Genomic DNA, 25,000 nt, shown 5'->3' on the forward strand with positions numbered 1-25,000 from the left:
GGCCGGATGAGTCCTCGGCCGACTTGATAGCCCAGGTACTTGGCCTCAGAGAAGGCTAGGTGGCATTTTCGGGGGTTGGCGGTAAGTCCAGCCCGCCGGAGCTCCGAGAGCACCCTCCGCAGACGATCCAGATGTTCGTCCCACGCCTCGGAGTGGACCACGACGTCATCCAGGTAGGCGGCCGCGTAAGCTTGGTGAGGCCGCAGGAGGATGTCCATCATCCGCTGGAACGTCGCGGGGGCCCCATGTAGGCCGAAGGGAAGGGTCCGGTACTGCCAGTGGCCACTGGGGGTGGAGAAGGCGGTTTTCGGCGCCGGTCCCCTGCCCCGCTGGGATGAACGGCATCCGCCAGCTCGATCGCCTCCACTAGTTCCCGGACGTCACGTGGGTCCCTCATGCCGACGGCCTGTCGGTGGGCGCGAGGTAGTGCGCGCAGGAGGCGATCGACCACCACTCGTTCCGCTACCTGTGTTGGTGTGGGGTTTCCTGCCAACAGCCAGTGCTGGGCGAGGCGGCTGAGTTCGGCTGCCTGGGCACGGGCTGGCACCCGGGGCTTGTATTCCCACTCGTGGAACTGCTGGGCGGCACTTACAGGGGAGAGGCCCAGCCTCTCCAGGATCTCTCGCTTCACTTCGACATAACTGTCGGCACTCGTCAGGGGGAGCGAGAAGTAAGCCCTCTGTGCTTCACCGGTGAGCAGGGGTGCCAGCGCACGCGCCCACTCGTCCTCTGGCCATCCCTCTCGGTGGGCAGTGTTTTCGAAGACCTGAAGGAAGGCTTCCACATCGTCATCGGCCGTCATCTTGGGCAACAGACGGGTGGCTTGTGCCCGAGGCTCAGGTAGCGGAACGCGCTGGGCCGCGGCCGCCCGGACGGCGGCGAGTTCGTCCTCCGTCCTGCCCAGGCGAGTGGCGAGGTGTTCCGCTATTTGCTGCTGGCGGATGCTAACCTCAGCGAGGCGTTGTAAGACGTCCTCCATCGCGGGGCCGCGCGTGCCGCCTTCCGTGGTGCTGCTGACAGAAAGCAAAAAAAAAATTAGGAGTTGGGGCGGTGACCTTGTCGGTGATTCCTCACTGTTCTGCCCGCATCCTCCACCACTGTCACGGGGTGAAGAACCACTCGACAAGAGGTACGTGAAATCAAAAGCCCCGGAGGGTGGGTTTATTGAAAAGTGAAGGGTGCCTGGTGAAGTGTCCTGATCTGCTTTCCGCTGGTTGGTGCTCCCCGTGTGCTCTCCGTGCTCCTCTGTGCCAATCAAGGGGAAAGTGGGTGTCCAGACGTGCTCCAAAGGGTGTGGGCTGTCGGTCACTCGCTGCTTTCTGTGGGGATAGAAGAGAGGGGTTAGTCCAGCTTTGCGTTCTGTTTGAGAACCTCTTCTCAGTGCAACATGTGCTGCTTTTCAATGTGCTGGCTGATGGGGAGCAGCTGTGACCGATCAGCCGGTGACGAGGGCGTGCAGGTGTTTTGGTTTGGTTTCCAGGGCGACGCTGATTCCTCTGGGAGTGCTCGTCACAATATATATATATATATATATATATATATATATATAGAATATAACTAGTGAAAATGCCACAAAATAAAAAAGAATAAAAAGATGTAACCTAAAATTATAATATAATATAATATAATATAATATAATATAATATAATATAATATAATATAATATAATATAATATAATATAATATAATATAATATAATAAGCCAGTGTTTGTGAACCTATAGTTGACCAAGAGGCTGTGTGACTGTATATTTGTGAAGGTTCATTCTTAGTGTTGTGCTGCTGCAGGTCAGATTTCTCCAGAAGGTTTGATGTTTTATCTGATGGGGTCTGAAACATCGGTGGTGAAACTGGACAAACTGGCCCAGAGTCACGATATGACCCAACCCATCCCACATTACTTCATCAAGTCCTCCCACAACACCTATCTCACCGGTGAGGAGCAAACCAAACACTGACCGACTCACAGATATTCATTATTGCTTTTATAGCTTTTAACTTCAAATGTGAAACTTCACCATGCTCGATACCCCTTTAACGATAACAGCAATAACTAATACCTAAATAATATAACGTTCAAACTAGGGATGCACGATAATATCGGCACAACATCGGTATCGGCCAATAAAAGCTTAAAATGACCATTATCGGTATCGGCCGATATGAATATTTCTGCCGATGAGCCAAACCGATATTCTCCAAGTGAAATAATTGACCTGTTTTTCAGATGTGAATGTCTGTCTACATTTGTAAAATAATAAATTTATGGTAGAATCAGTACAGAAGAGATACATGGATTTCTCTTCAGTAAAATTAAAGTTTAAATATATCAGTATATATTTGTAAATATATCAGTATATATTTGTATATATATCGATATCAGTATCGGCATCGGCCAAAATTATTTAGAAAATATCGGCATATCGAATATCGGCCAAAATCCAATATCGTGCATCCCTAGTTCAAACAATATTATACAAACCTGCGATAAGACAAATATCATTTATGTATTTAAACACATTTTATTAGCCACTGAACGTCGATGATTCGATTCAAACATACTAATGAGCAAAAAAGGAAACATTTGTTTCATTTTATTATTCCTATTGTATCTTTCTCTCCTCGATTTGTTTGAGTGGCGCCCTCTACTGTACAGAAGTGATTTTACATCTCCTTCAGCCTGAGGTGTGTTCATCTCACTTTTAGTGTGAAAGGACTTTTACTTTTATAAAATTACTACTTTTTATATCAAAAACACTCAAGCAAGTCCTGCCCAGATTTAAAAAGTAACTCAAAATTGACATAATGTATTCCCTTCCATAAAAAGTAACGTAATCTTTAGGGAGTAACGCAAAATTTCAATGCATTTAAAAATGCATTCATGCATAAAACAGTTGAAAATGAACTGAACTGACTGAAAAACTTAGCATTAGTGTATATTGTAAAATAATAGAATAAACACTGTTCTTTTAAACATTATTGAGCAAATAATCCTGATAAAAATTATCACAGCATCGATGATTTCTGAAACACTGGAGTAATGAATGATGCTGAAAATTCAGCTTTCAGTTCACATGAATAAATGATATTTTAAAGTATATTAAAATAGAGAACCATTATGTGAAACAAAAAAAAATATAATTTTTTTTAATCTAATACCTGCAGCTTTGATAAGCATGAAAAGATTCTTTAAAAAGCATCCCAAACTGTTGAAAGCTGTGGCCCTGGCCTGAGCCCTTCTCCAGCACACACTGTTATCTGAGTGTTTGGGGTTAATGAGGTGTGTGTTGTGTGCAGCCGGGCAGCTGACGGGCGTCTCGTCTCCGGAGATGTACCGCCAGTGTCTCCTCGCTGGGTGCCGCTGTCTGGAGCTCGACTGCTGGAAGGGCAAACCTCCGGATGAAGAGCCAATCATCACCCACGGCTTCACCATGACCACCGAGATCCTCTTCAAGGTCAGTTCCTCCAATCAGGGCTCTCTCGCTGAGTCTCGCTGTGATTATGGGATGCACCGTGGAGGCCCGTTATAATCAGTGCAAGCTACAGAAATCAAGACGGGTCAACTTCTGCTTTAACAAAGATTATCAATCGCTTTGTTTCACGTCACCCTGGAGCACAAAACCTGTCTGAAGTGGCAGTTTTTATGAAGTGAGATTTATAAATCATCTGGCCCAGATACAACTATTTGAAAATCTGGAATCTGTGGGATGCAAAAAAATCTAAATATTGAGAAAATCATCTTTAAAGATGTTCAAATGAATTCTTAGAAATGCAAATTGCAAATAAAAAAAAATAAGTTTTGATATATTTACAGTCGGACATTTATTAAATATCTTCATGGAACATGATCTTTACTTAATATCCTAATGATTTTATAAAATAAAAATCTATAATTTTGACAAATAAAATGTTTTTTTTTTGTATTTATTATGCACAATTAGTGCAGTGTTTTCAGGCGTTTCATTTAAATGTTAGTTGAAATTTGTATTAAATGCAATAAATAAACTAGCTAAAGTCTTATAATATTAAAGTAACTATACTTTAATATAATTTATATTGCAACTTGTATGTCTTTAAATATATATAAATTAATGCAATTATCAAATAAATTATAACCAAGCATGTTAGTCAGGATGACAGTTTTTTTTACTTTTAAATAAAAATATAATTTAATTAAAATAAAATAAGATAAATTGGTGACCAGTTACATGAATGAACATAAACCAGTAACACTTTACAGTAAGTTAACATTAGTTAGTTAACATCAATTAACTAACAGTGACAAATACTTTAAAGCACTTATTTATCTTAGCTAACATTGAAATCAAAAGCAACAAAAAACATAATGATCTAAAATGTAATTTAACATAAAATAAAAAATTATCTGACATATTACAAAGTGTGTTTTTTTTTTATTATACTTAAGTTTGTTTTAAAAAAAAAACAATCATGAAAGTGTCTCTATTTTAGTCACTTAACTGACCTTTTATTTAATTAATAATAATGTGCTTTTAAGATTTGAAGTCCACTCCAAATGCACATTAATTATGAATAAGCACGCTTCTTTTTTTCATTCCTTGATTCTGACTTTAGGACGTGATTGAAGCGATCGCTGAGAGTGCCTTCAAGACGTCCAAGTATCCTGTTGTTCTTTCGTTTGAGAACCACGTGGATTCGTAAGACACTCTTTGCTCCTGGTGCTGCAGGTTTGATGCGGTGATATTTCTGCTGTGATGTTCATGAGATCACGTGTGTGTTTCAGCGTGAAGCAGCAGGAGAAGATGGCTCACTACTGCAGGACCATCTTTGGAGACGCTCTGCTCGTCGACGTACTGGAAAAATATCCCGTGAGTTCAGATTCAAACACTTGTGATGGATATACAGTATATCCACACTGGCACAGTTATGATTTTAACACCATTCAGCAAATATACAGAGCTCCACATACAGTAATACTGTTTTAAAAATTATGCCAATTCTGTTATATGAGCCTAAATTAATTCAGAGGCAACACAGGAAATGAAAAAAAAAAATACTGAATAATTAAAAGTGTAATTTGAAGATAAATGTGTGATTAAAATAATAAATAATAAAATAAAAAAAATGGTGACCAGCTACAAAACCACTTTTCATGACGGTTCCATTCGCACACTATAATAATTAGCATTAACTGAAAAAAAAAGATAAATAAAATAAATTAGAAAATGTTTTTTTTTTTCTATATTTCTGAAGTAAAATAATTGGATATCAGTTGCATTAACTAAAACGATCAATGTACAATAAAGATGCATTTAAAGATCCATTAGTTAATGATATTAGTTATAATGCACTGTAAGTCGCTTTGGATAAAAGCGTCTGCTAAATGCATAAATTTAATTTAATTTAATTTTTAATATGAACTAAGAATAAAAACCTAACACATTTTAAATGGACCAGTGGAGAATAAAATGTCAAGTAGAATAAAATAAGATAATAAAATAAAATAAAAAATATACAATAAAATGTTGAATAAAGCAAAATAAACCAGTAACACTTGTGGTTATATTTGTCACCATTAGTTAACCATATCAGTTAACATGAACTGTCAGTGGATGATGCTTATAAAGCATTCATTAATCTTCGTTCATTTTCAACAGACCTGAGCAAACAACGAATGGTTGTGCTTTTATTATTTAACATTAACAAAGATGAATAAATAATGTAAGTTAATGTTAATGCATCAGCGAACATTAACTAACGGGACTCAACTTTGCTCTTACCAGTAAACCTTTATAAAACAGAGAGTTCCGCTCCTTGATTCTGATTGGCTGAGCAGTGTTCAGAGATGATGTAAATAATGCTACAAAGTAACATTCACCTTTGTTTACTTCTGTGTGTTGCTTGGCAACCACTTTGTAACACCCACAGCTGTTTCTGAGGAGCTACATTGTTTGGTGGAAGAATACTGTTTTATTAATATCATTACACTTTATTTGCTCTGTTTTATTACATGAAACATTACTATGTGTATGGAATACCTGTTTTATTAAAGCAGTAAGCCCCGTGAAGCCGTAGTTTACAGTGAATGTATAACAGCTGAAGGGTTTTTAGTAGGGATGCACAATAATATCGGCACAACATCGGTATCGGCCGATAAAAGCTTAAAATGACCATTATCGGATATGAATATTTCTGCCGATGAGCCAAACCGATATTCTCCAAGTGAAATAACTGACCTGTTTTTCAGATGTGAATGTCTGTCTACATTTGTAAAATAATAAATTTATGGTAGAATCAGTACAGAAGAGATACATGGATTTCTCTTCAGTAAAATTAAAGTTTAAATATATCAGTATATATATCGATATCGGTATCGGCATCTGCCAAAATTATTTAGAAAATATCGGCATATCGAATATCGGCCAAAATCCAATATCGTGCATCCCTAGTTTTTAGTCATTGTGTCTAACATCGCCCCTCAGCTGTTACAAATTCACTGTAAACCTGTTCAAGTTGCACGCTGTTAGCAGTAATTCTGTTTAATATCTCATCTGATCTTCTGTGGTTTTGTTTTTCAGCTGAAGCCGGGTTATCCGATGCCGAGTCCGTCCGAGCTGATGGGTAAAATCCTGATCAAGAATAAGAAAAGCAACGCACCTGCCAGCAAACCCGAACAAGCCAAGAAAGCGTCTGGTCCAGAGCAAGCAAACGAAGCTGCGCACGACTCTGAGTCCAACCAACCCAGCGATCCTAACCAACCCGCTCCAGCCAACCCAGAGAACAGCGACCCGCCGCATGCAACCGGTCAGTTTAAATGAAATGAAATGACATGAACCTCCAAATACTTACAGTGCTTGATGTGTTTGTGAGGATGCTCTGACGGGCCGCTTTTACTGCCACCACCAAGTAAACTAACAGTATTTTGTGTCTCACCGATCCAGACGACCGTGAAGAGCATGATGACCACGATGAACAGGACGAAGAGAAGATGAAGAACTCTGACGAGGTGAAGTAGACGCTGAATACTTGTAACTTCTGCCTTCTTTTGAGTAACTCTTGAAGCTTTTGATAATTGTAAGAATGAAGATTCAAATATCAGAAACGCACATTTTAAAACCTAAAGAAGTCACACAGGCTGCATTTATTTGCCCAAAATAAAAACAGTAAAAATTGTGAAATATTATTGCTATTTAAAATAACCATTTTCTGTGTGAATCTGTGTTAAAGTGTAATTTATTTCTGTGATGCTCCGCTGTATTTTCAGTGTCACATGATCTTCAGAAATCATGAATAATATGATGAAACATTTCTGAAAACAGTTAATGTTTTTGTGAAACCATATTTTTTAAAGATTTGTTGATGAATTTAAAGTTTGAAAAAAAACTGTAATTATTATGTTGTTTATTATGCAAATGATTGTATATTTACTTGCACTTTTTGATCATTTTAATGCATCCTTGCTGAATGAAACAAAAGTAGCGCTGTAGTGCAACACTCCAATTATCTTTTTATAAGTAATTGTTTACTAAATGTACAATGACTTTCTTTCTTTAATCATCATTTACTGAGTGTGCACTATTTGTCACTTCCTCTCAGGGAACCGCTGGACAGGAAGTGACAGCATACGAGGAGATGTCAGCTATTGTCAACTACGTCCAGCCCAACAAATTCATCTCTTTTGAGAACGCAGCCAGTGAGTTCACACTCGTGTGTGTGTGATCAATACATAATAATTGCACCTGAAACTCTGAAACCTTGTCTTAGAGTAAATTACATAATAAATATAACCTTTTTTCTTTTCTTTTTTGGCAAATGATTCACCATTTGAGTAGTAAATATGCAAAATCAAATGCATAAACCAGTGAAATGTAGTGAAATTATTTCAATTTCACCCTAGTAACACTTTCCAATAATTTTGTTTGCTAACATTTGTAATTATAATACAACAAGCAATATATTGTATGAATATTTGTTAGTTAGAAATATGGTTCTTCTTTGTTCATGTTAGCTTAAAAGTGCATTAATTGACGTTAACATACAATATTTTTATTTATATTTTTATATGATTTTTATATTTACATTTATTTACCAGTTCAAAAATGAAGAAATTAAATAAAAAGTATTTTTACAAGTAATGTTAAATAAAATAATAATTATTATATAATTTTTTTAAATGCTAATTTTTATAACACAGTGTAATTTTACAATTGTTTGTATTTTTTATATTGTTATTTAATAATAGGATGTAATGTGTATTGTGACTAGTAATTTTAAAGTAAAAAAAAATTATTTCTTTAATATTTATTTTATTTTATAGTGAATAAATCAAATGATAAAATTTATTATTAATAATATAAAATGTATTATAATTTAGTGATTTATTTTAATTGTATTAATAATATTTGTATTATTAATCTTTAATTTATTATATATATATATAATTTTTTTTTTTTTTTTTTTTTACTCTTATTATAAGATATGAAAATGCGCTGCATGGTGAGACTGGATCTGACAAGACAATGTTGACAAATTGACAAAACATCAATGTTGTTTAACCATCTGATTCTGTCCAAATGTAGAAAAAAACAAGAGTTTTGTCATCTCTTCGTTCGTGGAAACCAAAGGAGAGAGTCTGATCGCTAAGAGCGCTGTGGAATGGGTGGAGTATCCTTTACTTCTGTCATGTTCCTGTTCTCAGTTAGACTCAGATTCAGTGTTTTCTGCTGTTTGGATGTCACTGCTTTCCTAAACTGATGTCTGTAGATATAATAAGAGGCAGATGAGTCGTATCTATCCTAAAGGAACCCGTGTGGACTCCTCAAACTACAGTCCTCAGCCGTTCTGGAGCGCCGGCTGTCAGTTTGTGGCGCTCAACTACCAGACTATGGGTAAGATGAGTCAAATCACGCCAACATTGACTCTTTATGTTCACAACATGATCAGCACAGGGTTTCCCAAAACTGGTGTTCTTGAGTTTTTCTTTTGCGTCAAAAATCATTAGGACATTAAGTGAAGATCATGTTCCATGAAGATATTTAGTACTGTACTGTAAATATATGCAATTTCATTTTTGATGCATATGCATTGCTATGAACTTCATTTGAACAAGTTTAAAGATGATTTTCTCAATACTTAGATTTTTTTTGCATCCCTCAGATTCCAGTTTTCAAATAGTTGCATCTCAGACAAATATTGTCCTCCGAACAAACCATGGAAAGATTATTCAGCTTTCAGATGATGCATAAATCTCAATTTCCAAAACACTTAAGGCGAGACACTGCAGGTGAATAGGGCAAAAAAAATAACTAATAGTTATCACCTTACTTACCCAGTTGATTGATTACATTGATTATTGCAAAAAGTGCAAGTTTTCAAAAATGTTAGGTTTAAATATGCAAATGAGGCATTATTTAATGAAATATGTGCTAATTTGCATAAATGTCTAGTACAAAAATCTGAACACTAGATGAAGTCAGTTTCAAAAAATGTTGTTTAATTTTTTTGACATATAGTCAAATGTTTTTACAGAGGGAATTCTGGTTATCTTTTTTTGTCACTCCATAATTCAGAAAATACTTCAGAAAAACAATATATTTTCAAAATTTTGGGGGGAATAAAATGTTGTATATAATCAAGGAAAATATATATGAACAAATCCCTCTGTTAAAACCTTCAGGATATAGACAGGAATAAAAATGTGAAGTTTGGTGCGTGTAAGTGCTACTGAAGTGGAGATTTATGGCTCAGTGTTGAAGAAAAAACTCATTTTGAGAAAACGGCCTTTAAAAATATGTATTGAAATCTATTGACACAAGCAGATAAAGTGCTATAACAGAAACACTTAACAGTGTCTTTTAAACAGTGTCTCGTTTTCCTTCCACTAGTTTGAAAAAGCACTTTATGGAAAACCAAAAAGCCCAAAATCTCAAAATTGACAGGTTCGTGTTTTTGCCCGCAGCGTCTCACCTAAAGACTGTTTTTGTGCTCTAGGGTCACATTAGTATTTAAATATGATGAGTAACCACAAGTGTAAAGTGTTTAATGTGTACTGTTTGTGCAATGTAAAGCTGTGTCTGTGTTTAATGGTGTGGTGTGTGTTGGGTGCTGTAGACTTCCCCATGCAGCTGAACATGGCTCTGTTTGAGTTTAACGGCAGGACGGGTTACCTCCTCAAACACGACGTGGTCCGTCGCAGCGACAAGAAGTTCGATCCCTTCACCGACAGGATCGACACCATCATCGCCAGCACTCTCACCATTAAGGTCCTGCAGAAATGCTTTGGGACTTATATAGAAGAACGATGACAGATACTCGTATGAGTATTAGTGCTGTCAAACGATTAATCGCGATTAATCGCATCCAAAATACGAGTTTTTGTTTGGTAATATATGTATGCGTGCTGTGTATATTTATTATGTATATATAAATACACACACACATGTATGTATATATTTCAGAAATATAGGCTATGTTTATATATTGAATACAAATCAAATTTATTTATAATATAAATTATGTATGTGAGCATAAATATAGACGTGTATATTTTCTAAATATAAACTGTATGTGTGTGTATTTATGTATAAATAATAAATAAACACAAAATATACGTATATTATGCAAACAAAAACTTTTATTATATATATTACTATTATTATTATTATTATGTATTTATTTTGTATTTTTTATTAGTTTTATATTTTGTAAGGAAGCTTTAATGGTTCCCTGCATTTTTGGTCAAAAAAAGTTGTTGGTGTTTTAATATTAGAAATTTAGGAAATAAGAAGAGGTACAAGTATTGTAATTTTACAATATGTGATGAATTATATCATTATTATTTTCTTCAATACTTGATATTTAGTTTTACAGTGCATTATTAAAGTAAAAATAAAAGACTACTTATAATAGTTAAAATAGTAACTACTTATAATAGTAGAAAATAAAAGTTGGTAATAAATAATAATAATAATAATAATAATAATATAAATAATTATCTAAAATTAAAGTAATGCAATTTAATTAATTTTCATTAAATATTAGATTTATTTTACAATAGTAATAAAGCAGCAATACAATACATATATATATATATATATATATATATATATATATATATATATATTATTATTATTTTTTTTTTTATTTATTTTTTTATCACAGTCAGGTTTTTTTTATTTTTTTTATGTGAATTTGTTTCCCCTTCTTCCGACTCATGCATGAAAACCCGAATAATAAATTTGTTTTATTTTTTAGTTATTATTATTTTTTTATGTAGATATATTATGTTTTAATGTGCTTGTGGACAAACGACGGACATCATTGTGTGCTGTATTTTCTCTCTCAGTGAATCTCATCTGTCTTGCAAATGTGTGTGTGAACTGTCTCCTGTGTTCAGATTTACTCCGGTCAGTTCCTGTCGGATAAACACGTGAAGACCGGAGTGGAGGTCGAGCTCATCGGTTTGCCCAAAGACCCCAAACGCAAATACCGCACCAAATGGAGCACGACGCCCAACGCCATCAACCCCGAGTGGAACGAGGAGCCGTTCGTCTTCGAGAAGGTCAGATCTCGTAGCATTCATGACTCAGGTGTGTTGGAGCGGCTCGGACGCTGACGTCTGTGTGCTGTTGAGCAGATCTTGCTGCCGGAGATGGCTTACCTCAGACTCGTGGTTCAGGAGGAGGGCGGAAAGTTCCTGGGTCACCGGATCATCCCTCTGGACGCTCTGCAGACAGGTGAGACCCGAACCAATCTGCAGTAGCACAATAGCCAACAATGCATTGAATGGGTCATAATAATGCATTATTCTTTTAAAGATGATTTTAGATTTTTTTTGCATTGATTTTCAAATAGTTGCATCTCGTCGTCTTGTGGTACACGGTCACATATGAGGTTTTATTTGGTCGAATGCTATGATGGTTTGCAGGTTTCCAGCACATCGGTCTGCGCACAGAGAGCAACATGCCGCTCACGCTGCCGTCTGTGTTCGTGCACATCGAGGTCAAGGACTACATCCCTGCTGCATTCGCTGGTACTGACCTACAAACCTACAGTCACAGGCTTTACTAAATGCAACATCGGACAACAACTCAATGATTGTTTTCTGTTAGATTTCTCCGATGCACTTTTCAATCCTGTGAAGACTTCGAAGCCACCGAAGACTGAGGTAGAGTTAAATGCACAGATGCATGAAAAAAATGTTCAAATGAATGCATGTTATTATGAGTCAAGCAGTTTCTTATTTAAAAAACGTTTTATTTTAGCTTGATGCAAAGGCAGCGTTTCTTATTCCATATAGTTTAATTTGATGTACTAAAATAATGAAAAACAAAATAGGCTGAATAAAAACATTTAAAAAACACTACAAAATTACAAAAAATCGACTTAAATTTAAAGTCAAAACAGAAAATATAAAATAAAAACTAATTCAAAATAATCGTATTATAGTATAAGAAATTAACTAAAATGAAAACAAAAAACTTTTGAATAAACTTTAAATGTTAAACTTAAAATTAACTAAAATATGAAAAACTTAAGTGTTCTCATTTATATTTATGTTAAGTTAAAAATAACTAAAATGGAAATTAAATGTGTAAAAATGATGAAGACATTTAAAAATAATTAATGCAAATGATAAAAATCTACAAACAAAACTAAAATAATAAAACTAAAATATAAAAATAAAAACTAATTTAACGTAATAAGGACTATCATAAGATTGAATGATACTAAAATAATAATAATAAAAATCTTATATTAGTTAACTAGTTGCAGCATTTCTAATATTATTTTAGTTTAACTTTATAAAATATTATCACTATTATATAAAATATTAAAATAACTCAAACTAAAAATGTATAAATTGTGTAAAAAATAAAAATGAATATTTTTTTAGATATTTTAAGAAAAAATATAAAACACAAATTACTTGTTAATAATAAATAATAAACTTTAACTGAAAAAAGAAACAAAAAAAACAATAATAATAATAATAATAAACTATATTAATTGTAACTCAGTGATATTAAAATACTGATAACAACCTCTAAACCACATAATTGACTATTAACTGAGATAATTGATGTCCTTTATAACTGTGCTACTTTTTATATCCCTTGAAATCATTCGGATCTAATATTTCATGAACATGGATGCACTTATTTGTAATGTAGCCTCATAAAAAATGCATTATATCTTGGTGAAGCATGTGATCTTCAGCTTTTATAAATGCTGAATGATCTCACTGTGCTCTCGTCTTCAGAGTTTAACATACGTGTGTGAATATGAGTTACCTCTCGCTGACAGAGCCCAGACACCTGCTGCAGGTAAATACATATAATTATATATATTAGAAATGTAAATATTTTATTCACCTTTGATTTTAATTTATTTTATACTCAAATTCAGTAATTTTTGTTCTTAAACTTATTTCATTTTATTTTTGAGTGTTGTGTTTTGTCAGTTTTAGTATTTTTTTTTTTTATGTCTAAGAATTTTAAATTAATTTTTATTGTATATTTTAAATTAGCTTTAATTTTATATTTGCACTTTTCAGTTTTAGTTTTTAATAATTGTATCTGATATTGGCTTTTTTTATTTTTAGAATGATAATGTGCTTTTGTCATTATTATTATTTTTGTTTATTTGTTTATTTTGACTGAGCTAAATAACAACACTTTTTTTCTCTGTAGAACTACACTCAAAACTAAAGAGATATTCGTTGAATTTGTTTAATAATCGGTGTATTTTCTTCCATTAACAATTTGACTGCTTTAAAAAAAATGTTATATAAAACACTATATTAAAAAAAATCATAAATTATATATTAATTTACATTTACATTTATGCTTTTAGCAGATGCTTTTATCCAAAGCGACTTACAGTGCAATCAGGCTATACATATATATATTTTTACCAGTATGTAATTTGGTACCAAACATATTCAAGTATAATGGTAATTGTATACCATCACTGCCCTGATTTGTCATATTTATTGAAGTGAAATGGATGATAATTCATGGTAATTGATCTGCCTGTGACTCTATCATATAATAAGAACCGAAGGCCGCAGAAGCAGCTCCAGCATCATCAGAGACTGAAGCTGCAGTTCCTCCAGAAGAGGGCGACACTGCATCACCTGAACCCAAAACAGAGGAAAAACCCGAACCTGAGCCCAAAGCTGAAGTAAAACCAGAACCTGAACCCGAACCTGAAGTAAAACCAGAACCTGAACCCGAACCTGAAGTAAAACCAGAACCTGAACCCGAACCTGAAGTAAAACCAGAACCTGAACCTGAACCTGAAGTAAAACCAGAACCTGAACCCCAACCAGAGGAGAAAAGTGAACCAGAAGCTGCTACTGATGCAGATGCTGTCGTCACAGAGACCAAAGAATCCAGTGAGGAAAGCCCATCTGACCCCTCAGGTGATCTGCGTCTGTCACATGACTCTGTTTACATGATACATTGTGACATCATCACACTGACTCGACAAGTTACTTGTTACATTAGTTTCAATAGTTACATTACAAAATACAACCATCACCGCAACTCATCCACAACCATCATCAAAACATTACAAAAGATCATTTTCAAAATAAATTGTAGCCTGATTTTATAATAGTAAAAAAAAATTAATTAAAAAAAAATTATATATCTAGTCCTTTAAGAAAATTGCTTTATTCTTCAGTTCATATTTTTTTTTACGTTTTTAAAAAACGTATACTTTTAAGCATTTTTTTTTTTAAATACACATATTTACAAACAAATACAGTGTGTATATATAAAATGTCTAAAAAAATGGGTCAGTATCTTTAAAAATCAAAAAACAGTTTTTAGTTCTTCAAACAGAAAGCTCTGTGGTGTTGACAAGCTCTGAGCAGAAGTGAGTCTGACTGATGGAGGTGTTTTCCAGACATCACCACTGTGACCTGTGAAGAACTGCAGCAGCACAAGAACTTCCTGAAGGTCACCAAGAAACAGGAGAAAGACCTGAAAGAGACGGAGAAGAAGTTTCAGAAGAAACGAGAAGATCTGCTTCAGAAATACAGCGACCAGTTCAAAGCCTTGAAGAAGAAGAAGTACATGCTTGATTATAGGCTGTTATTTATACTATTGTAGTGTTTTGAATTAGCTTTTATTTTTTATATTTCCAATATATTTGTTAAATAATTGTAAAAATGTTTAATTTTTTGTAAAAAAAAAATTAATTTTAATTTTTTTAAAGTACTATTTATTTTTAATTTTTAATTTTTTTTTACAAATATATCTTGAATTAACATTATTTGTCTATTTTAGTTTAAGTTTTAGTAATTGTTATGTTCGTTTGTCATTTTATATATATATATATATATACATTTTTCTCATAATGTCATTACTTAAAACTCATTTTATTTCATTTAATTGCCAAGGCAGAATTTCTAATATTCGTTTAAGCTTAAGTTTTTCAACTAAAATTTACTTTCCGGGAAAGTGAGCTGGGAAACACGTCTCGTGTAACATGTTTCGTGTTTATGTCCCTGAGGTGTGTGTTGTGTGTTGATCTCTGGTTAAGTGTGTGTTTGTGATTGTCCAGGTCTGGAGATGATCCCGGTGACCAGGTGAATGAACTCAAGCAGAAGCTGAAGTCGGAGCTCAGGGCTCTGCTGGTGGAGCAACACGATCAGATCAAGAAGAAGAAGGAACAGAACAACACTGAGGTACAGACACAGATATTATGATGACTGACAGTCTTGATCAGGTGTTCCCACACTGTGAGACTGGACTTCATCACGAAGACTATTCATTCATCAGAAATCATTCAAATACTGCATATAGTGTACATCTGCTAGCAAACATATAGAAAAGCAAATTAATGTTTCTAATCAAAATGTGGTTGGCATGAAGGGTTTCATTGTTTTATCACATAATGATCACAGTTTAAGTTTCAAACTATTATTGTTATAAAATATTATTATTTTATGAACTTTTGTTTGGTTTCAGCCACATTGATCATTTAAATTAGCCTGTTAGAGTGTTGCTATGTGGTTGCTAGGTTAATCTGAGTGTTGCTTTTCAGTTGCAGTTCAGTTTCAGAACAACATAGCAACTGCAAAGCAACACTCAGATTAACCTAGCAACCACATAGCAACACTCTAAAACACTCAGAACAACATAGCAACTGCAAAGCAACACTCAAGTTTACCTAGCAACCACATAGCAACACTCTAAAACACTCAGAACAACATAGCAACTGCAAAGCAACACTCAGATTTACCTAGCAACCACATAGCAACACTCTAAAACACTCGGAACAACATAGCAACTGCAAAGCAACACTCAGATTTACCTAGCAACCAAATAGCAACACTCTAAAACACTCGGAACAACATAGCAACTGCAAAGCAACACTCAGATTTACCTAGCAACCAAATAGCAACACTCTAAAACACTCAGAACAACATAGCAACTGCAAATCAACACTCAGATTAATTTAGCAACCATATAGCAACACTCTAAAACACTCAGAACAACATAGCAACTGCAACGCAACACTCAGATTAACCTAGCAACCACATAGCAACACTCTAAAACACTCAGAACAACATAGCAACTGCAAAGCAACACTCAAATTTACCTAGCAACCACATAGCAACACTCTAAAACACTCAGAACAACATAGCAACTGCAAAGCAACACTCAGATTTACCTAGCAACCACATAGCAACACTCTAAAACACTCGGAACAACATAGCAACTGCAAAGCAACACTCAGATTTACCTAGCAACCAAATAGCAACATTCTAAAACACTCAGAACAACATAGCAACTGCAAATCAACACTCAGATTTACCTAGCAACCATATAGCAACACTCTAAAACGCTCAGAACAACATAGCAACTGCAAAGCAACACTCAGATTTACCTAGCAACCATATAGCAACACTCTAAAACACTCAGAACAACATAGCAACTGCAACGCAACACTCAGATTTACCTAGCAACCATATAGCAACACTCTAAAACACTCAGAACAACATAGCAACTGCAAAGCAACACTCAGATTTACCTAGCAACCATATAGCAACACTCTAAAACACTCAGAACAACATAGCAACTGCAAAGCAACACTCAAATTTACCTAGCAACCACATAGCAACACTCTAAAACACTCAGAACAACATAGCAACTGCAAAGCAACACTCAGATTTACCTAGCAACCATATAGCAACACTCTAAAACACTCGGAACAACATAGCAACTGCAAAGCAACACTCAGATTTACCTAGCAACCAAATAGCAACACTCTAAAACACTCAGAACAACATAGCAACTGCAAATCAACACTCAGATTAATTTAGCAACCATATAGCAACACTCTAAAACACTCAGAACAACATAGCAACTGCAACGCAACACTCAGATTTACCTAGCAACCATATAGCAACACTCTAAAACACTCAGAACAACATAGCAACTGCAAAGCAACACTCAGATTTACCTAGCAACCATATAGCAACACTCTAAAACGCTCAGAACAACATAGCAACTGCAAAGCAACACTCAGATTTACCTAGCAACCATATAGCAACACTCTAAAACACTCAGAACAACATAGCAACTGCAACGCAACACTCAGATTTACCTAGCAACCATATAGCAACACTCTAAAACACTCAGAACAACATAGCAACTGCAAAGCAACACTCAGATTTACCTAGCAACCATATAGCAACACTCTAAAACACTCAGAACAACATAGCAACTGCAAAGCAACACTCAGATTTACCTAGCAACCACATAGCAACACTCTAAAACACTAAGAACAACATAGCAACTGCAAAGCAACACTCAGATTAATTTAGCAACCAGATAGCAACACTCTAAAACACTCAGAACAACATAGCAACTGCAACGCAACACTCGGATTTACCTAGCAACCACATAGCAACACTCTAAAACACTCAGAACAACATAGCAACTGCAAAGCAACACTCAGATTAATTTAGCAACCACATAGCAACACTCTAAAACACTCATAACAACATAGCAACTGCAAAGCAACACTCAGATTAACCTAGCAACCACATAGCAACACTCTAAAACACTCGGAACAACATAGCAACTGCAAAGCAACACTCAGATTAACCTAGCAACCACATAGCAACACACTAAAACACTCGGAACAACATAGCAACTGCAAAGCAACACTCAGATTAACCTAGCAACCACATAGCAACACTCTTAAACACTCAGAACAACATAGCAACTGCAAAGCAACACTCAGATGAATTTAGCAACTGCAAAGCAACACTCTAAAATACCAAGAACAGCCTATTAACACATTGAAACACTCAGAATAACCTTGCAACTGCATATCAAGACTCAACACTCAAAACAATCTGAAACCACACAGTAATACTCTCAAATGCTAAGAATAACCTAGCAACCCAATTTAAACACAAAGCAACACTAAACACTTGGACCACATAGCAAGTGACGTGACATACAGCCAATTATGGACACCCATACTCTGAATTTGTGCTCTGCAATTAACCCATCCAAAGTGCACACACAAAGCAGTGAACACACTCACACACACACACCGTGAACACACACCTGGAGCAGTGGGCAGCCATTTATGCCGGTATTAAAGGTGAAGAAAGCACTGTACATTCACTCTCTCCAGCTACAATCCCTGCCAGCCCGAGACTCGAACTCTTAACCTTTGGATTACTAAATACAAATCTCTATCCATTAGACCACAACTTCAGAATGATCGCAACACTCTAAAACACTTATAACAACATAGCAACCACATAGAAACACTCTGAAACACTAAAACAACACTCTAAACACTTGGAACAGCCTAAAAAACACATAGTAACACTCTAAAATACTAAGAACAGCCTAGTAACCCCATAATAACAAAACAAAAAAAACTCTCAGAAAATGGCAACTTCATAGCAACACTCTAAACACGCTGAATAACCTAGCAACTACATAGAAATAGTAAAAAAAACATGAGTGATATTTTCCTAAGAGATCCGATGCACCGCTATCACCTGCTGAAAGGAAGCAGGTCCTGGAGTTTCTTACTAGGAAGTGACAGGAAGTGCTTGTATTCATTTCCTCTGTGTGGCAGCACAGCAGATCTCAGAGCTCAGAGCGATGGCCAGCTGGTGCGGTCTGTTCTGATACATGTACGTGACACTTCCTGTGTTCTCTTCTGTATTTCCTGTTTGACAGCGTTTGACCAAACTCCTGGAAATGGCCACAGAGAAGCACTGCAGTGAGATCAAGGCACTCAACAGGTGTGTGTGTGTGTGTGTGTGTGTGTGTGCGTGTGTGTGTGTGTGTGTGTATAATGACATGGGGATGGCACAGGTATTTCAAGGAGAGGGTGACTTATGAGGACATAACCCATGTCCCCATTTTTCAAAACACTTATAAATCATACAGAATGAGTTTTTTTGAGAAAGTAAAAATGCAGAAAGTTTCCTGTGAGGGTTAGGGTTAGGTGTAGGGTTGGTGAAGGGAGAGAGAATATACAGTTTGTACAGAATAAAAACCATTACACCTATGGGATGAACACACTTTACACAGAAACAAACGTGTGTGTGTGTGTGTGTGTGTGTGTGTGTGTGTGTGTTTCAGTGAACTTGGCCTTTGAAACGAGAAATAGAAAGTGTAAGACGCGTGAGATGAATCTTTGAGTGTTGTAATTCAGCTGATGCATCAGAGCTGCAGTGTGTGTGTGTGTGTGTGTGTGTGTTTTTCTTGGGAAACATAACGAGGGTTCAGGGGCTGGTGACCTTTTCTACATGGAGCGCAGTTTGTTTGGTAATTATCTGGTTAATTATCATTGTTTCGAGAGCAGAAGCAGAGTAAATACGCTGTGAGCGTGAGTGGGACTGATCACATCTGTTTATGAACACAAACCACCGCCAGAAACAAAACTAGTCTGCGATGGTTTAGCAGCTTGGTCACAGTTTAAGCTTCTCATGATGAAATCAAACAGCTGGAGGAATGACTGCTGTGTGCGATCGTCTGGCATGATGGGATGTAAATGTTTCTAAAATAACAACTAAATTAAATAAAATGCTGGTAATATTCATGATATCTCTCACCCTTACAATTGTTTCTTTTATTCTTTTTCAGTGAGCCCAAGAAGAAAGACAAGTAAGATTTTTTTGGTGTTGTTTCTGGATTAAACATACAAATTTGAAATCAAAATTGAAAACTTATTAGTAATTATTTAAATCCTAAAAATGTCAAATGTATATAAATAAAAAAATATATTTTTAATGGTTTTGAAATCATAAATTTCATTAAATAATAAATGTAATCAGATATGTAATCAATAAAAAAACTAAAATAAAAATCTAAAACTAAAATAGGTAATTATTATATATATATATATATATATATATATATATATATATATATATATATATATATATATATATATATATATATATATATACACAATAATTACCTATTTTAGTTTTAGATTTTTATTTTAATTATTTATTTATTTATTTTCTCACTAAGACATTTATGTAAAATGAATGTAAAATGAATATATAAAAATTAATATTGCTAATAAAAATGGAACATTTTAATAAATAAATAAATATTTGTAAAAAAAAAAAATGCATTCATTATGTGACAATATTCACTAAAACAGTAAAACTTTTACAATATTACAAAATTTAAAATATTACAATTTAAAATAACTGTTTTCTATGTAAATATATGTTAAAATGTAATTTATAGCAGTGATCAAAGCTACATTTTCTAAATAATCACTTTCCAGTGTCACATCATCATTCAGAAATATGCTGTAAAAGTGTTCACAAAAAAAATTTAATTAAACAAAAATAACCCTACCCTTCTGCAATAATGTATAGAATTTATTCTGATAACTTTTAGGAGTACAATAGCATTTTAGTTTTACTAAACCTAGTTAGTGTCACATTAAACATGATTTTTATTGTTTTAATGCACAAATATTAATTCCCTCTATTTCAGAATGAAGAAATGCAAAAGTACGGAGCAGCTTGACAACGATAACGCACAGGTAAAGCACCACATGAACACAGATCGAGTGATCGAACATACAACGGATGGCAGCTGAATGAGAGCCGCTCGGACACAAAGCCATGGTTCAGCTTGAGTTTTAACAAACGCAGACTAACATGTGCTCCCTCCCTCTCTCTCTCTCTCTCTCTCTCTCTCGTGATGTTTACAGCAGGTGAACGATGGAAACATGTGCGTTATGACTCACTCTGTGCACATGCAGCTCCTCCAAATTCATTCAGTGCTCCATTAGTTCCCATCTCCACGGCCAGAACACAATGCCATTAAAGTCTAAGATGTAGATGTGTTTACAGATGTATTTATAAAGCCAGAGACCCTAGTGAGTGTACTGTATGTGAACGCAAACGCTCGGCTTCATGCGTCATTGCATTCCTCAATATGGAGAAGAGTTGAGGATGATTGAAAACTGGCTGTTTTTATCATAAAGAGAGCGAAACCTCTAGCACAGGGTTCCCAAACTGAGGTTAGTGAGGAAGAGTAGGGGTCAAAAAAAAAAAGATTAGTTTTGATAAAAAAAGGCAATAGTCAATAATAATAATAAAAAAATGTAATTAAAAAATAATTTCTTTAAATCTTAAAAATAAAACAAAAGCAATATTTGAAATAAAACACTTAATTAAATCATAAAAATTAAAAGAATTTAAATTAAAAACTATTTAAATGAAGCACTAATATAATTTAACATAAATACTTAAAAAATTAAACAATAAAAATAAAACACTCACTAATAATTCGTTAAATGCAAAAAAAAAAAAAATCAACTAAAATCAATTTTCCAAAGTATAAAAATGGTCAAAATAAAACGAGTGATGAAATAAATCATAAAAATGAGAAATTTAAAGAAATCATATTGAAATAAAAAACATTTACCAATAATTCATTAAATTATAACAGTGTAAAAATAAAATAAAATGAATATATATATATATATATATATATATATATATATATATATATATATATATATATATATATATATATATATATATATTTTTTTTTTTTTTTTTTTTTAAAGATGTATTTATTTAAAGATGTATTTAAAAAAAATGTATAATATAAAAAATATGATATTTAATTAAAGAAATGATTTAAACATAAAAACAATAAAAAAAAAACACATTGACTATTTAATCAGAGAATTGTGAGCATTTAAATCTGGGAATAAAGTCTTGTGTGCTTCATCTTATGCTTCATTTGCAGTAAGTTATGAGGTTTTATCCAATCAGGATGTTTTCTTAGAAGACAGCAGAGAACCGAAACTGCTTGAAGCACCTCGAGTTACAGTTAAAGGTCACAGAATTGTATCTTTTCCTCTATTATTGAGCTTCAGAACAGACTGATAGAGTCTCCTCAGACGTTCAGCAGCTGTATGTGTGTCGGATCAACGTGATGTGTGAACAATAGATGCACATGGACTCACATGTTCATGCACATGACCTGGAGAGCAATGCAACACCACAATGTTGAACACTTGCATGCATATTAATGCATATGTGCTGCACTCGAGAACATGTATGTGAGCGCACATGGCAGAGGTGTGTGTGTGTGTGTGTGTGTTATTAATGTATGTAATGTCACACTCTCTCAGTCGGCAGATAACAGCAGCGCTGATGCTTCACCGCAGGAACAGAGTCTGAAGAAGAAACAGGCGGCTACACTGGCCAGCATCAGAGAACTGATCAGTCAGGTACACACTGACCCTGTCTTCTGTCCTACAACACACTCCTGTCTGAATCTGAGTGTGCACATTACACACAGCCGCTCCGAAGCATGGGCACTAAGATTTCTGCAGAAGAAAGTCATCATTTAATTCAGCAAAGGTGCATTAAAAGTGAGAAAATGAGCATTTATAATGTTACAAAATATTTCTATTTCCATTTCCTTGACTTGATGAAAAGCTAGTGATTAACCAAATCACACAAATGACAAATTAAAATAAAGGAGTCATTTAAAACAGATCATAATAAATCAATTGCTTATTATTAATTAAATCCTGAAGATGTCAAATTAAAATAATCTATTTTTATTCATGCACTAAAAGTGACAAAAATTGTATAATGTTACAGAAAGATTACTATTTCTATTGCATTGCCTTGGAAAGGTAATAATTAAATAAATCCTAAAAATTTTAAAACAACGAATCATTAAAAAAACTATATTTAAAATAAATAAATAAAGCACAAATTATTGATTTAATCATAAAAATCTAAAAATAAAAAAATAACAATTTAAAAATACAATTTGAATTAAATCATTTACTAATAATTAAATCATAAATATGTAAAATGTAAAAAAAAATTTTATGAATTATTTTATACAGCGACACAAAAGTGACAGTGAAGATATTTATAATGTTAAAAAAGTTCCAAATGTAAATAAATGCTGCTCTTTTGAACTTTTTGTTCATCTGTGAATCCTGAAAAATCAAATGCATCACGGTTTCTACAAAAATATTGGGCAGCACAACTGTGTTCAACATTGATAATAATCATAAATGTTTCTTGAGCAGTAAATCATCATATTATTCTGATTTCTGAAGATCATGTGACACTGAAGACTGGAGGAATGATGCTGAAAATACAGCGGAGCATCACAGAAATAAATTACACTTTACAATATATTCAGATAAAAAAAACAGCTGTTTTAATTTGCAATAATATTTCACAAAATAACTGTTTTTAATGTATATTTTTGATCAGATAAATGCACCCCATGATGAGCAGAAGAGACGTCATTATTAAAACCAAACTTCTGAGGACTTTGTTAAAATTACATAAAGGGGATTTTATCATAATCAGACTTTATTAAAACCATCAGAATAACTTTCTCTGCCTATTTCCACTGAATATCAGCTTACAGATTATGAAAGTTACACGCATTACCGCATGCCGTTTCATTAAATCAGATCTGGCCTATTCGTTTTTCAGGAAAGGCATTTGTGAATTTAATAATGCAGTGATGACTGTAGAAACTGGAAGAGAAGCCGATGAGTAATTCAGCATCTGAATAATCATGAGCTTAATGTCACTGACGTCTTCATCAGTGAGTCTCGCTCCTCGTGTTGTTACAGGACAGATGTGCTGGAAGGTGTAGTAACACCTGGCTTGTGAACGCAGATGTGTTTTAGTTTGACGTGAGACTCTGTTTGAAGAGAAGAGACCAGAGTCCTTAAATCTGTCAGGATTTATAGATCCGGAGCTGCTCCATCTGTCTTCAGAGACGGAGACAGAGACTAGAAGTTTTACCACTTTAAGGATGAAAATCAATAAAAACGTCTTATAAAAGCCAATTAAATTTGAAAAAATAATATAAAATGGTAAAAACATATTTAAAAAAAGACTGACTAATTATTAATCAAATAATATATAAAAATTTTAAATTTAAAATTTTAATTAAAAAATGAATTTAATAAAAAAAGTAGTTATCATTAAAATAATACATTATCAACAATAAAACACTTTGTAATAATAAATAAAATATTAATATTTTCTATGAAAATAATAAATAATTAAAAAAATGTTTCAAAAAGCTTATAATAAATAAAAGAATAAAAAATAATAAAAACAATCCCAAATAATAAAAAAATGTAAAAATGTTAATTTGAATTTAAAAAATAATGAATTTAATAAAAAATTTAGTTAAAATAAATATCATTTAAATAATACATTATCAAAAATAAAACACTTAGTAATAATAAATAAAATATTTATATTTTCTATGAAAATAATAAATAAAACATATTTCATGAATTTAATAATAAATTAAAAAATAAAAAAATTAAAACAATCCAAATGAATCAATCACTAATCATTATTTCATTCAAAAAAAATTTAAATGTAAATTAATAGTAAATAATAAATAAGTAAATAATCAAAATAAAACACTTAATAACTAATATCAGAAGAATATATATATATACAATTATTATTTATTTTTTAAGAA

General features: G+C 33.9%; 1 pseudogene; it reads left to right on the forward strand.

Annotated features, from left to right (window-relative positions):
* Window positions 1-25,000, forward strand: part of LOC113116911 (1-phosphatidylinositol 4,5-bisphosphate phosphodiesterase beta-2-like) — a 33,348-nt pseudogene that overhangs the window by 7,673 nt on the left and 675 nt on the right.

This window comes from Carassius auratus, chromosome 17 (assembly GCF_003368295.1).
Source record: "Carassius auratus strain Wakin chromosome 17, ASM336829v1, whole genome shotgun sequence".
NCBI classification, from domain to species: Eukaryota; Metazoa; Chordata; class Actinopteri; order Cypriniformes; family Cyprinidae; genus Carassius; species Carassius auratus.